Below are 14,480 nucleotides of genomic sequence, written 5' to 3' on the forward strand. Positions count from 1 at the left end.
TATGCTGCTTATTATAAGCGTGTTTGGGCTTGTTGTCAAAGTCAGTAGACTCACAGATTATTTTAAGCTTATTTTCAGAATACAGTCCCAATTTTGCACTGCCTAGTGCTTAGTCCCCTTAGCGCAAGGAAGTCTGACTGATTACTGAACAGCAATCGGCAACACCCCCACCTACTGTTTGAGCTACATTCAACATAATGATGCATAAATGTGCACATGAAAAAGAGATTTATTTAATGATTTACTGTAGATCAGGATTACCAGGCCAAACAAACCTTCGAGAAGTTCCACCTTTGTTGAAATTGCTAAATGTTTAAAGGGTTTCACATATAATAAATGGGTTTTGCATATATATATATATTACACATTCATGCTCAAGTAAATGAGATCAATGATTCAATCACCTATTCACTCATTCACCTACCCACCCCACAGACACCTAACACAATGCAACACACCTCAGCAAAGCCCTATGTGTCTTACAGCACAGAACAAACTACATCTTAACACTAAAATCTTTCAGACTGATCATTTCTAATAACAAATTTGGTTGGTTGATATTCTAAAGGAGATGCCAGAACAGATACCAAATCCCAAGGCATTCACTGCAATCACGACGATCCTCTAATTGTCTAAATTAAGTCTCTGTAATTCTGCTCTAATAGCCCTCCATTAGTCAAACAAAGATTTACTCACAAACAGACTGCTGCGTTCTCCAGACTGAACAGATTCCAGACTCAGCCGGTGTTAAACTACATTACGGAACCAGCCAGACCCAAGGACATTTACTCACACCTCTCTTGCCTTTATACACTTGGGTGAGGTCCACCTCAGGACAGGCTGGATTATGTAAAGATAACGCACCACCCCAAAATCAATCCATTAAAATTCAGACTCACAGATCAATGAAGAAAACCAATTTGCCAGGAACACGATGGCCAGAGCAGTGGCTGGTTTTGATGCAATTGCTTTTGGATCATAAGGACGCAGCAGAGTATCTGACTGTAAATTCAGCTGGGTTTGGACAGCATGGATTAATCTGGACAGCACAGGACACCCCTAAATTGAAAGCTGGTGCCTCTGATAGGATATAAAAAGAGAGGGGGAGAAGGGAGAAATGTTTGATGATGAAGCATGTGTGATGGTCCACAGGGATTTAAGCACAGCTGGTTCATCTTTTTCATCTGGCTAGTCTTGTTCCAGATCTAATAGGCTGAATGCACGACCAATTGGGCACCATGCAGACACTTTAGATATTTCTGCATTTTAATTGGCTACTGGTGGTGTTTCAATAACCGTTAAATTAATGAAGTCAGTAGGAGAGGAAATGGCGATACCACTCTTTTTTTTAATCTTTTGTGCTTTTTGTGCTCTGCTGTATGTGCTGCAGTGGATGCTGGGTAATCTACTCTAAGATCTATCCCTTGAGGAAAATAACTGGAAGAGTGTTAGTGAGCTGCCAATGCGGGGCAGCAGTTCTCGGCGGTTGCCATGGTAACACCCAATCCCCGCTCTCCTCAGCAGGGAATGCTCTGAAAATCACAGCATCTGATTTTGCATTGTGACGAGACATAAAGTGATACCCAAACATACAGTTTGTTTCAACGTATGCTCTGATCCTCAGATCTACAGCTGTATAGCACACGTCCCCTAGGCTACATGGGAAAGACATCCAATATCTCATTACATGACGCATAGAGGACAGGCACACACAAGCCTAGGGCAATAAAATAGCCAGCTATATTGGTGAAGCTATTGTTTAGTGTGCAAAGGTGACCCAGGTTTGATTCTAGAGACCAGTTCTGTTTTATATATTAAAACTGTTATTAATAATTCTGAACAATGATAACTGATAATTACAGAGCATCAAATTATCATATTAGAGTGATTTCCGAAGGATCATGTGACATTTTAAAGTATATTAACAGAAATCAGTCATTTTATATTGTAATAATGTTGCACATTTTTTATATTTTGCTATATTTTTGATCATATTATGTACGCATAAGTAACTTTGTATATACAAAATAAATCACAATGAATGTTTATTTTTTATTAATTTAATTTAGAATTTTTTATTATTATAAAACGACACAATTTGCAACATGCTTTAAACAACCTTTGACCCCTGAATATTTTCTGCTGGTTACACAATCTTAACTTAAAGATATTAGGAACAATCTCAGAGCAATTTAAACAAGGCGTTAGTAAGGATTAAGCAAAATCTATTTGCATACATTTCGCATTTTTATTAAAAGTTAACACTTGAAGTAGATCAAAAGCTTTCATCAAAGTTGGCGTAAAACCTAAAAACAAAATGTGTCCTTATCCTAGAGACAACTTTGATTGATTAACTTTTTTGATCCATTCAAAAATGTTGACTACTGTAGTTAATGTTGTGTGAATGAATCTGATGCACACGTGTAGCTGTGACTGTGTCCTAAAGTCCTCTATAACTGTGATATAACAAGAGCCTAAGGCTCTTCAGTCATACACACACAACAGCCGGAAAGCACGCTAAGACTACAAATGATGCAAGGTCAGCAAACAGCCTCACTAACTGAAGTCATTTATCAATCTACCAATATATAATGTAATAATATACCTCCTTTTTATTTGTTTTTCACTGGTCTGACATATATAATATAATATAATATTATATAACATAATAATGCGTTGTATACATTTTATTTTAAGACCAAATAAAAACTATTTAGATACAAGAGATAGCAAATAAATGTTATAACAAGGTCTGCTTAATTTATTTCATTTATGAAAGAAAAATATATTGGAACCAGACATGCGTTGAGCACTGGGTTTCTGATAGAATGAACTAAAGTAGGCCACAAGCAGCGGGAATGAGAACAAAGAAGATGGAGGATGCTTACCCTCCTCCCCCCTTCCTGACCATCTCAAAACAACCATTCACTGCTAGACTGTCTGGTTACCAAGGAAACAGCACCTGCAAAGGAAGGGACCATGCCTGAGAATCCCGTACCCGAGCCAGCAGGTCATGTGTTTGTTAAGAGACTAGGTTAACCTGACTGTAGTGCTGTACTGTCTTTATAAAATGGTGGCTGCAAATTCAGGCAATTCACCCATCAGCCAAGAGGGGGATAGTAATCCATCACATTGAGAGTATGAATACTGAATTATTCCAAAACTAACAACCCTTTTTTCAACCAGTCAAGTAAATTGTGCGGACTGCATTAAAATCTGAATAAAGACATTTCTCAAAGCTGATCAAGCTGTAAAGCAGCCTCCATGACAAAGAGCCATCAGTCAACAATGTGTTTATAAGGTCACTGAATTATTCAGTGTAATATTCATGACTCATCACAATGATTTCTCAAGGTCAGCGAAATTTAGCAGGACAGGAGAGGTGCGCATGAGAAATATGCAACCCACACAACCTTTGCGAAATGTAAAAAAAAAAAAAAAAAAATACTGCAGTAACCTTCATCATATGCTCCATATCATCAATTCCAACATCCCTAAAGACTGGAAAATTGAACTAAAGCTCTGAAAAATTTGCAAGTACAGATCAATATTGTATAACGATCAGGCCTGTGTGAAACAAAAATGGCCACTGACAAGTTGCAGCTCTCACGTGTCTTTCGACAGAAACATACCATATCTCCTGGGACATATCAATCTGTACTAACCACAACATGAATTAACCTTCATAAAAATTGCTTGGACATCATACGCATCATGTATCAACCCAATCTCATTGTAATTAATGACTGTTTAGTATTTTTGTGTGACCCTATTGACAGTTCGAAATGATATTGGTCACATGATATAAGTTCTTACAAAATCACCACCTCGTGAAATACTTATTTTTCTTTCTCAGCTTATTAGAAAACAAATGACACATCATCAGCCGCCAGACATTCTCTTTAAACATAAATAACACAAAATAAAATAAGCGATCCGAAATTATATATTTGACTCTTATTGGCTGCATTAAACTGTTTAATAGGCGTGTAGTTCCAAGTCAGTTTAATCACTGTACTCTATTAGTCCTATGCTATCATTGTGAACACAAATAAACACATATCACTTGCATGCAGAGACTGCACACACAAAAACACTCAGGAGCATAAGCCTAACCCTTTTTAGTCATAATTTGGACTGCAGACATTATTAACACCTTCAGTTCGTCAGTGCATTTGAATGACCATGATATAATCAGAATAATTCATGGCAAGCTGTGCATTAAAGGATTTTAATGCACTCCTTGCCGACATTCAGCTTCACATTGAGTGTCTATTTACATCCATGTCATGTGTTAAAATCTTTTCTTGCACAGCTAGTCATGCATTATCATTTGCATGCATACATATATGTACTATAGCTGCATTATTAATCATTAAAAATCTTTATCTCGAAATCTCAATTTAAGAAGTTCCTGACTCATAGAGCAAATAGTTACCATGTTAGAGAAGAAATAGCTTCACTTTGAAAAGGCCATCAACCATAAAGTATTATTTGAATCTTACAATCATTCATAGTATTATAGAAATACTGGGATAAAAGTTTAAATTTCGGATAAAAACATAGATGTCTATGGTAAAATACAGCACCTTTTGACAAGTTAAATTTATTTATCGCTGAATCATTCATTCAAGAGATTCATTCAAAAACACTGATTCATGTGATGTATTTATGGGTGAATCGTTAATATTTCTTGAACCAACTTTTCATAATTTTAATATTGAAAAATGGTTTATTAAATATATTTTAAATATAATATTTTAATTTATATTTAATAACTAATATAAATTAATATAATACTTTTAAACAGCCTGTAGCAATTCATGTTTTGTAATTATTAAATTTCACAATGTTTTGCCCACAAAATAATTTTCAAGTGCGTGAGAATTGTGATTCTATTTACGACAAAAAAGAAAAAGAAAAAAAAGAGAACATGATTCTCAATTTATCCAGAATCGTGCAGCTCTAATACATACATAAATTAATCTGAACTATAAACTTTTATCGTTTGTTCATAAAGCACAACTATCTAGTCTCTGAATAGCCAGCAAGGTTTTACTAGAAACAACATCCAGTGGCTGTCACTTTCTATAATACTCACATGACATTATGTAAGCAGTTTTTTTTTTTTTTTAAAGTCTACATCACATCTGTGTCAGGAGACTAAGTTGAGTCACCAAGCTGTGCAGGGGTGGTCCAGACATGGGTTTTATGGACATCGACTCCTGGTCCCTGAAACATCTAAAACTAATGCTAGCTCAACTCAGCCTTTATGCTTTTTAACCAGAGGTAGACGTTGTGGCCTTAATTCAGCCCTATTCTCCTTAATGTTTACAGTCTCATTGGATAAGGTATTGCTTTGCATTTTTTTCTTCCTCTGAGACACACACGGTCTCTCCTAGAATCCATATATTATTACGGATCAATCTGGAATATTTGGCCAGGTGCAGCAGAAATATTTAGAAATAATGGTGTCCGATAAAGGCCTGGATACTGGTCTTGAAACAATCGCAAGTATTTTAACCAACAAAGTACAAATTTTTCAAAAATGATTGCTACGCTTTTTTTAGAATCAGAAATTATTGATTTAAATAATGATGGTGTCCATATATAATATGATATGCTGCACAAATATGTTTACTAATTTGCTTTACATGTGTAAATTATTTAAATAAATTGTAAAAAATGTAACTCAAATCAATGTCATGCCATTGCATTTATTACAGCAGAATAATATACAGTAAGGTCACTGTAAAATTAAGTTCAACTAGGGTGGCTGTAAGTACTATTCTGTTTATTGCATGGGCAATTACCAAATGGCAGAAGTAAAAATAAATAAAAATAGTAATAATAAATGCAAAAATAATTCTGGATTTACTATTTAACTCACTCACTATGCATATGTTTATTGTCTGGTAAAGTGGGTATCTATCTATCTATCTATCTATCTATCTATCTATCTATCAAAATAATGATTTTCTAACAGTTTACCTTAACCAGGATGAACGCAGTTATTAACAAAAGACTATTTACCATAATGTACTGACAAATCTAATAACATGTAATCAGCATCTCGAACAATCGTCACATTTTCTTTGTGCTCATGCAATATTCACGGTAACAGAGGCCGAAACACATTTGCAGAAGATTCCTTTCTTTGTTACTATGGAGCATCGGACGGCTAGGAAGCTTTCACCATGAACGGAATAATAAGAAAATGACCCTCACGCTCGGCTTTCTGTACATCAGAAGCCCGTGATTCGGACACAGTGAGACATCCTTGCCGTTTTATTGTTGACCTTGGCCGTGATATTTTAGCTGCGATATCGGTCGCAGATATTCGTTCGTTTTAGGCCCCTAAAACAACACGTTTATTGCGCTCGTGCAGTGAAACGTAATCTTATTTGTGCTCGTTAAGATTCGTGGGAAACGCTTGCGGTAAACGGTCCTCTCTGGCGCCCTCATAAATATTCTCATCAGGACCTCACCACGTCTCACGGACACGCAGCGTACGCAACCGTATGATTTACCGCAGAAATACCGAAAACATACATATTTTTGATACACCCGTCCCCCGTGGTTTAATATATTCACTAATAGACTGAATTGGTGTAAATCTTACCTCATGTTCGGCAGCGTTGGCGGTGTTTACTGGGCGTGGAGGCGCTGCTGTCTTTCTCTGTCAGTGGGGATGATGCCCTGCATTCAGTGATGCTGTGCGCTCTGATGTCACGCCTCTCCCTCTCTCTCCCTCCCACACACACACACACACACACACACACACACACACAAGCTTTTCTCCTTCTCTTTTTATTTTTATCTCGAACGTAAATATTGGCAAGAAAAACAGGCAACTGCCTTAACGCGCACACGTAGATCTATCGAGAAATTCGGTTTCAGTATGATTAACTGTGGAAAAAACATCACATTGTCTTGTGTTTTTAATAATAAACAAGCAAATAGCAGGCTAACGTTAATTAAAACGTATATGTTATACAGTATAGCTGGCTCATCGTGCTATTTATTTATTGCAGCTGTTGTGTAAAAGTGTGCAGTAGTGTGTAGCTGTTGTATTAAAAGTGTGTAATAAACGTGCAGTTTGAATAAAAGGTCAGACCTTGTCAATAAAATAATGGTCATATTTTTAATGATTAATAATAAAAATAATTATTAAATTAAATAAATTATCTGAAGTACCTAAAGTGTAACAAAATGGTAGATATTTTTGTTCTGAGAGTGTACAATTCAGTTATTATTCAATTACAGTTAAACTTTTTATTGACAGGTTATATTACATAATGTCACAACACTGGTCAATGGGTGTTTTAAAAAGTCACTCCAGTTTCTTCAATGCACTCTTAAAAATAAAGGTTTTTGCATCAACATTTACAATCCATGAAACCTTTTAATTTCACAAAGGGTCCTTTACAGTAAAAAAATATTATCCAGATTATTAGAATGCTCTTTACACTAAAACCCTCTTTTGGAACCTTTAGTTTTTAAGAGTGTATATTTAGATTTTTACATAGGTTGTCTTAAATTTCAAGTCTTGGATACAAAGCTATAGCTCATATAATATAGTTCATATAATACACACTGGTGTTTTGTGGCAACATACTTTAATACTGGAAACACAAAACTGTTATGGAACAATACAGATGTATTGCTTTATAGAAGTGCTAACTTTGTCATGGGTTCAATTTCAAGATAAAAAAGTGTTTATGAAATGAACAAATAATAAAATACTAACTTATGCTATATTCTTTTGAACAAAGGTGTGCATTGGGTTAAAAAAAGGCTGAACAACACTAGTTTGGAGGACTATATGAAAAAATTGCCACAGGCTGCTTGAAAGAAAACATTTATAATATTTAATATGAGACATCAATTTCTTTAATTCCTAATGAAACAGTCATCTTGCTAGCAGCACTCTCACTGAGACAAAAATGATAGCGCTAACCCACAGCTGACCATTTAGTAATATTTATTTTTTTTGCGTTCAGAATTTTGCATTCACACATCTTGGCCATCGTGGAATAAGCTGTAGGCTAATTCATGTTGTGTGAGGATTTCTGTAGAAGATACAATAACACATTTTATAAATCAGACCACGGCTGATGTCATTTGAGAAGATATAAATTTAAAGAAACCTCATATCAAATCTGATGTCATCAGATTTGAACAGTTCGATTTAAACGGCGTCATTAAAAATACAATTCCAGTGTTGTATTGATAACAGGGGTGTCAGACTGAGTGCAATGGGGGGTGCTGTGAGCATTTCATTTGTGATGCAAATTACAAATAAATTTCATCACAAAGCTTCATTTACTGGTTGCTTTGTCGATTCATCACAAAACCATTGGAGAGACAAATACTTATACACCCAGTGAACAAAGGTTATCCTGACGCCAGGATGAGCACACCTTACAGTTAAGGTGTGTCAGCATAGGAGTCTGTTATATAGTGTGTGTGTGTGTGTATATATATATATATATATATATATATATATATATATATATATATACACACACTGTATATAAACTAAGCCTACTGTATAGGCTAATAGGAAAGCAAAACATATGATAAGCCTTCATCACGCATGTCATCTAATACAAAAAATGCCTATAAGATAATTTAACAGTGGGCTATATCTGAATATATTAGTAACCACACAGAATGTATTTTTTATGGTATGTCCCACCCAGTAAACCTCGCTTAACTAACATCTGTACCCGAATTTTAGCCTTTATTTCTATAGTCTGGTAGCACTTCTATTAGCTATTTTTAAAATATAGCACCCTAATATAGTAGATACTATTTCCATCAGTCCAGTGCCCCGTCCGCTCCCGGTGTGCGCCCATAGAGGAAACGTCAGAGCTCAAAATGGTGTTTTATTAAAGAAACATGTCCCCTTTAGTGACGGAACAATGTTGTATGATCAACATGGCGTAGACGGAGAACAGTTTAACGGTATAGAGCAGGTGGGGTTTTGTTCTCGTCGTGTAACGGGACACAGGACGCGGGGGTGAGCCGCATATCGCGCGCTTGCGTGCGTCAGAGAGGAACGTGGTAGGACAGCTGGAGCGCGCGCGCCGCCGCACCAAGAGCAATAACAGCATTTTCAGCGACATCGCTCGATTTACGCCATGCAAATAACACGAGAAAATGAAACAGGACTGGTACGGCAGAGAATGTAAGACATTTGTCGTGTATCTGATCTCTAATGCTTCCCATAATTTATGACTAACAAGATTTGGGATCGTTGCTACACTGTCGCCAGGTAAGAATAAATCACTTTTCACAAGCGGTACACAAATAAGTGTTTCAATATGGAGAGGGTTCAGACAAATGCGGATTTCATGTATCGATACGCTCGTGTCTTTGACGCGCGTCCTTCGTGTGACGGACCGCAATAGCATCTTTCAGCGCACAGAGACGTAATGACTTTGAGGATCCTTTGCGTTTTGTTATCCATCGCTTATGTGTGTGAACGATGCTCCTTTGACGACAAGCAAGCGATTAACGACTTCACGCGTAAAAAAAATCGCTCTTCTTCCGTAAAAAATGACGTTCGGTTCAGTGCGGATCCGTGTGAATTACGCGCGGATGATGTATTTGTCTCAGCGTGAAATGTGAACGCGACATGTGATTGAGTAAAAAAAAAAATGAAATAGAATTTTTATCCACGGCCTCCCAATGCTTGTTCATTCCAGGTTACACGGCCTATATGCGCTTTATTACCCAACTGGCTGAGAGAAAATAACAGGATGCCTGTTTTGAATGTCGCCTAATTACAGCAATATTAACGCCAGTTGTAACAGCAAACCCCGTTGATTAAGAGATGCGGACCTTCTCGGATCTGCATTCCATCAGAGCTCTGACGGGCTCAGGATCGAGCTTATAGAGTAAGAATTGAGTTGATGAGCTGTGGTATTTTTAGACATCACATGCGATAGACGTTTTGCGCGTCTCTTGTAGCCTTTCAGGCCACCTCAGTTACACGTTTCCTTAGCTCAATATGTAGTTTTGTAATATATCTTTGTGAAAAATCAGAAATAATTGATTAATACAATGCCCTGTAAATAGCCCACAAAGGAATTCTAAACTGATACGAGGTTACATATTTTTCTTTAGTAATCATTCATTACTATAAATAGTTTCTTTCACCTCAGTGTATGAATAGGCTGCAGTGACGTAAATTAAACCCACTGTTTGCCAGTTGGTTACTAGGGTAACTGACAGAAAGATGACATGCAACATTAGAAATATATATATAAATGTATTTATTTTTTGGCCCTGTCTCCTTGCTTTCATCAGTATCGCTCTGATGAAATTCTCTCACTCTTGTTTTCAGCTCATTCTATACATGCCCTCGAGGGCTGTTTCACAATGTGTAGGAGAATTCCCAGAGTTCCAAAAATGATGCACTATTGGGATGTTCCCAAGCAGCTTAGGGAGAATCTGTCTATACATCTTAGTTGTTCAAAGGCCTGGTGTATCTACTGACATCATGCAAACTGGTACAAACCAGCAGAAAACAAATGCGATACCATCTACAGCGGAGCCTCTTGCAGCACACTCATAGCCAGCTTGAACAGACAAAACAGCCCTTGGAATATTAACTGTTGTAAAATGACTGCAGTTCATGGTTTTGAGTAAGCTTAACAGCCAGCAGCAAAACAAATATTCAACAAATGGTAATATTTATTGATATTAATAAGGGTAAAGCCTCTTTACACAACTGACATTAACTAATGATAGTAATAACAACGCATTAATAAAATGCTAAAAGTTTTAATAATAGTTAAAATTCGGTACCACAACAATGAAAATGACACAAGGGAACAATATTGTTATTTGTTTTTCACATTTAAATGAAAAGACATTGAAGAGACATATTTAGAATTTAAAGTGGCAGGTGGCATAACTGCAGTGATTGCTTATAATAAACAGAGCAATATTATGTGTTAATGTGGACTTATAGTTAGCATTTCTATCTTTACTCATTGTTCTTGGTGTTGATGGGTAGTTTGGCTTTCCAGTTTCAAAAGCCGAAATTATGAAATGCATATTGCAATAAAATTTGAAATAAGGACATTGAAAGTGATAAACATGTGACAATGATAAAAGAAATGACATAGTTATGATTTAGTATTTCATAATTGTACTTTTTTACCCATATAATTATGCATGTTTTATATATTAACATGGTTTAACAATGTATTTTATTCTTATGAAACACACTTGGGCCATAAATGCATATAGACTTATGTCACGACAATGCTGATTGGCTTTTGGCACCAAAAAGAGATTTTTTCCTGAGCTGTGATTCGCATTCTTAGCACCACTGCAAAAAGGGAAACAAAATTATATATATGTATAAAGTTATGATTTTTGAATGGAGAAGGTGATATAGTTACTACAGTCTACCAGCAGGGAGAAATAACCCACAAACAAAATTTACTCTGAGCCTTTAACTTATTTAATCAGTGCGTTTTTTCTCTAACAAAATGTTACATTTGTAGATGAAACTAGTTGCTGTTAATATCGATACAATGTCTTCAATGTGATTTATTTTTATTGTTGTGTCTGTATAGAGGACAGAACGCTATCTCACTCTAGCATTTATTTTTCATGTGACTGATCCATTGTACTTTTGTACATTGTAGCTCATTGCAGTATTTTTACAGTGTTGTGTGTCCAATGATTTTCTAAGCCTTTTTATAAAATGTCTGACCTTAACATTTGAACTTTTACTATGAGGAACAAAGATGGAATATGAGAGGTAAAGGTTGCCAAACACTCTTTAATATTCAAAATTTTGCTTTCACTGAGATTATATCTTATGTTGCGGCCAGACCAAAGAGGTCTTTAGTAAGAGGCTCATCTGGTCTCTGTTCATCTGAAAGATAATCATTACTGCTAATTCAGAAGTACCACTGGATTTTCCTCTGGGGCTGAGTAGATGTAGGCATTTTCAAGCACTTTAAATGCAGACAAAGTTCTCTGTTAATCAGACCGCATTGGGTATATTGATCTGTCATGTGAAAATTAGGCATTTGCGCCAAATCTCTGTTGTTGAGGCAGTCAGGAAGTGTCCCCCTGTCTCCAAATGCTGCAAGGAATTCAGTCAGGTGCCAGAAATATCTGGTGTGATCTTGATTTCCCAGGAGACTGAGTCAATGGCTGCTTCACAGCAAGATAAATGAGTCATTAATAGATGACCTTGATGCTGATGGCAGCAGAGACCGTCCTACTCAATTCACAAAGGCACACAGGCATATACTCTCATGTATTTACACATACACACAAACACACACACACACACACAAACGTTAATGTCAGGAAATGCTGACCATTGTCTTTCCTCTCCATTTAAAGAATGATGTCAGGCAACCTTAATAGTCTCATATGCAGATTTCATAAACAGTTAAGAACATGTCATATTTAATATATGTAATTAAATATATGTAATTTATGAAATTGGCAGTATCAAACTTTAATTATAAACACCCTTCCTTGATGGTCAGCCAATTTTGCTATATTGAGCAGGTAATTGAAAGTGCTCAGACAAACAGATCAATATTTTGATAGTGCCACAGAGCCACAGCGTTTACACTTTTTTGAAATAAACCAGTACTTACTTACCACTCATATGTAAGCTTACTTATTACTTATCATCTCTATATATAATGCTGAAATAGAATAGAGAATCGTAACTGACTTTTAATAATATGTCCCCAAAATGAATAGAATATTTCTTGAACTGATTTGAAAAGTTTATGTATATATATATAAAATTGCCCTCTTATGTGAGATTGGTTTGAAGCACCAGTGCTAGCCTTACTTTCAGTCTCCAACCAGTCTATTAGCAAAGATCGACTGGAATAATCTGAAAGATGTCTGGTTTAATGTCTGCAAGTGTTTCCAGAATTTTTTTACATTTGTAAACCGCAGAAGACAAATATATTTATCGGATGTGTACCAAATGAAACCTTTTCCTGTTTCAGATCTCAGGGAATAATTGAGTCTTAACACGCCACATACACCGACAAACCCAAGCAGCATGCCAGAGCAGAGTAACGATTACCGGGTGGTGGTGTTTGGAGCAGAGTGGAGTAGGCAAGAGCTCATTGGTTCTGCGCTCGTTAAAGGCACCTTCAGGGACACCTACATCCCGGCCGGTGGAGGACACATACCGGCAGGTCATCAGCTGCGACAAGAGCGTATGCACTCTGGAGATCACTGGCACCACTGGCAGCCACCAGTTCCCTGCTATGCAGCGTCTGTCCATCTCCAAGGCCATGCCTTCATCCTGGTCTACTCCATCACCAGCAGGCAGTGGCTGGAGGAGCTGGGCCGATCTACCAGCAAGTGCTGGCCATCAAAGGAACGTGGAGAACATCCCAATCATGCTCGTAAGTGGGTAAAGAAGCGATGAGACCAGCGCGAGAGGTGGAGGACCAAGGAGGCGAAGCTCAGGCGAACATCTGGAAATGCGCGTTCATGGAAACATCAGCCAAGACCAACACCAACGTGAAGGAGCTTTTCAGGAGCTCCTGAACCTGGATAAAAGCGCGATATGAGTCTGAACATGCGCTCCAGCAAGCAGAGACGTGCAGACAAGCTGAAGGCCAAGTGCAGTGTGATGTAGAAGGCTGGATCCACCTGACTTCTCATGCCGCACATAAGTCCCTCACCTTAAAGGAACAGTGCGGCGCAAAAAATGAAACTTCTGTCATCGTTTACTTATTGTCCTGTTTCCAGGAACACAAAGAGAGGTTTTAATACAATTGAACTGGCCACACTTGTCCATGCAACCTTTAAAAGTCCATATTACATGTGGCGTATATTACAAATCTTATGAGGAGATCATATGATAAATAAGAATACTGATTAATTCAAAGCAGTTTTTTGAACTGAATCGATCTATTGAAAGAGATTCACATAAACATGCCAAACTGACCCAGGGTGAATGTAAAACTGTAAATGTCAGTCATTATTCTCTCATACGGACTTTGATGGTTCTTTTGCACTTTCATGATTCTTTTTTTTCTTTTTTTTTGTGTGTTAAGCGGAAGTAAGCGACACAAAAGCTTGAGCAAATGATGACAGAACTTTCTCTTTTGAGGCGAACTCTCCTTTAACTCTCCATCCCCTCTCAGTCTTAATCCAGGTAATCTTTGAAATGCGCATCCGAGGCATTAGACCATCTCCTACCCTGTATGTTCTGGCTCCTGTATTAACTCTGTGTGTAGACTATAGAGCTGACACACCTGAAAGCAGGAGGGCGTCCCACGATTCTCACATTCTCTCTTCTGCTTAAGCTGATTCTATTTGACTTTTATTGAATCAAGACAGACCAAATCATCAATGTGGCCATTTTCGTCAAGGCTGTGTCTTTAACGGTATGCGGTTTGGAAAAGCAGACATATTAAATGCTCTAGAACTGGCTTCTCACCACAGGAGCAAGAGAGAGG

The 14,480-nt window shown here is 37.1% G+C and overlaps 1 pseudogene; it reads left to right on the forward strand.

Moving 5' to 3' along the window:
* The first annotated feature begins 9,085 nt into the window (after positions 1 to 9,085).
* Positions 9,086 to 13,675, forward strand: LOC122354261 (annotated as a pseudogene).
* The last annotated feature ends 805 nt before the right edge of the window (positions 13,676 to 14,480 follow it).

Source organism: Puntigrus tetrazona, chromosome 11 (assembly GCF_018831695.1).
Source record: "Puntigrus tetrazona isolate hp1 chromosome 11, ASM1883169v1, whole genome shotgun sequence".
NCBI classification, from domain to species: Eukaryota; Metazoa; Chordata; class Actinopteri; order Cypriniformes; family Cyprinidae; genus Puntigrus; species Puntigrus tetrazona.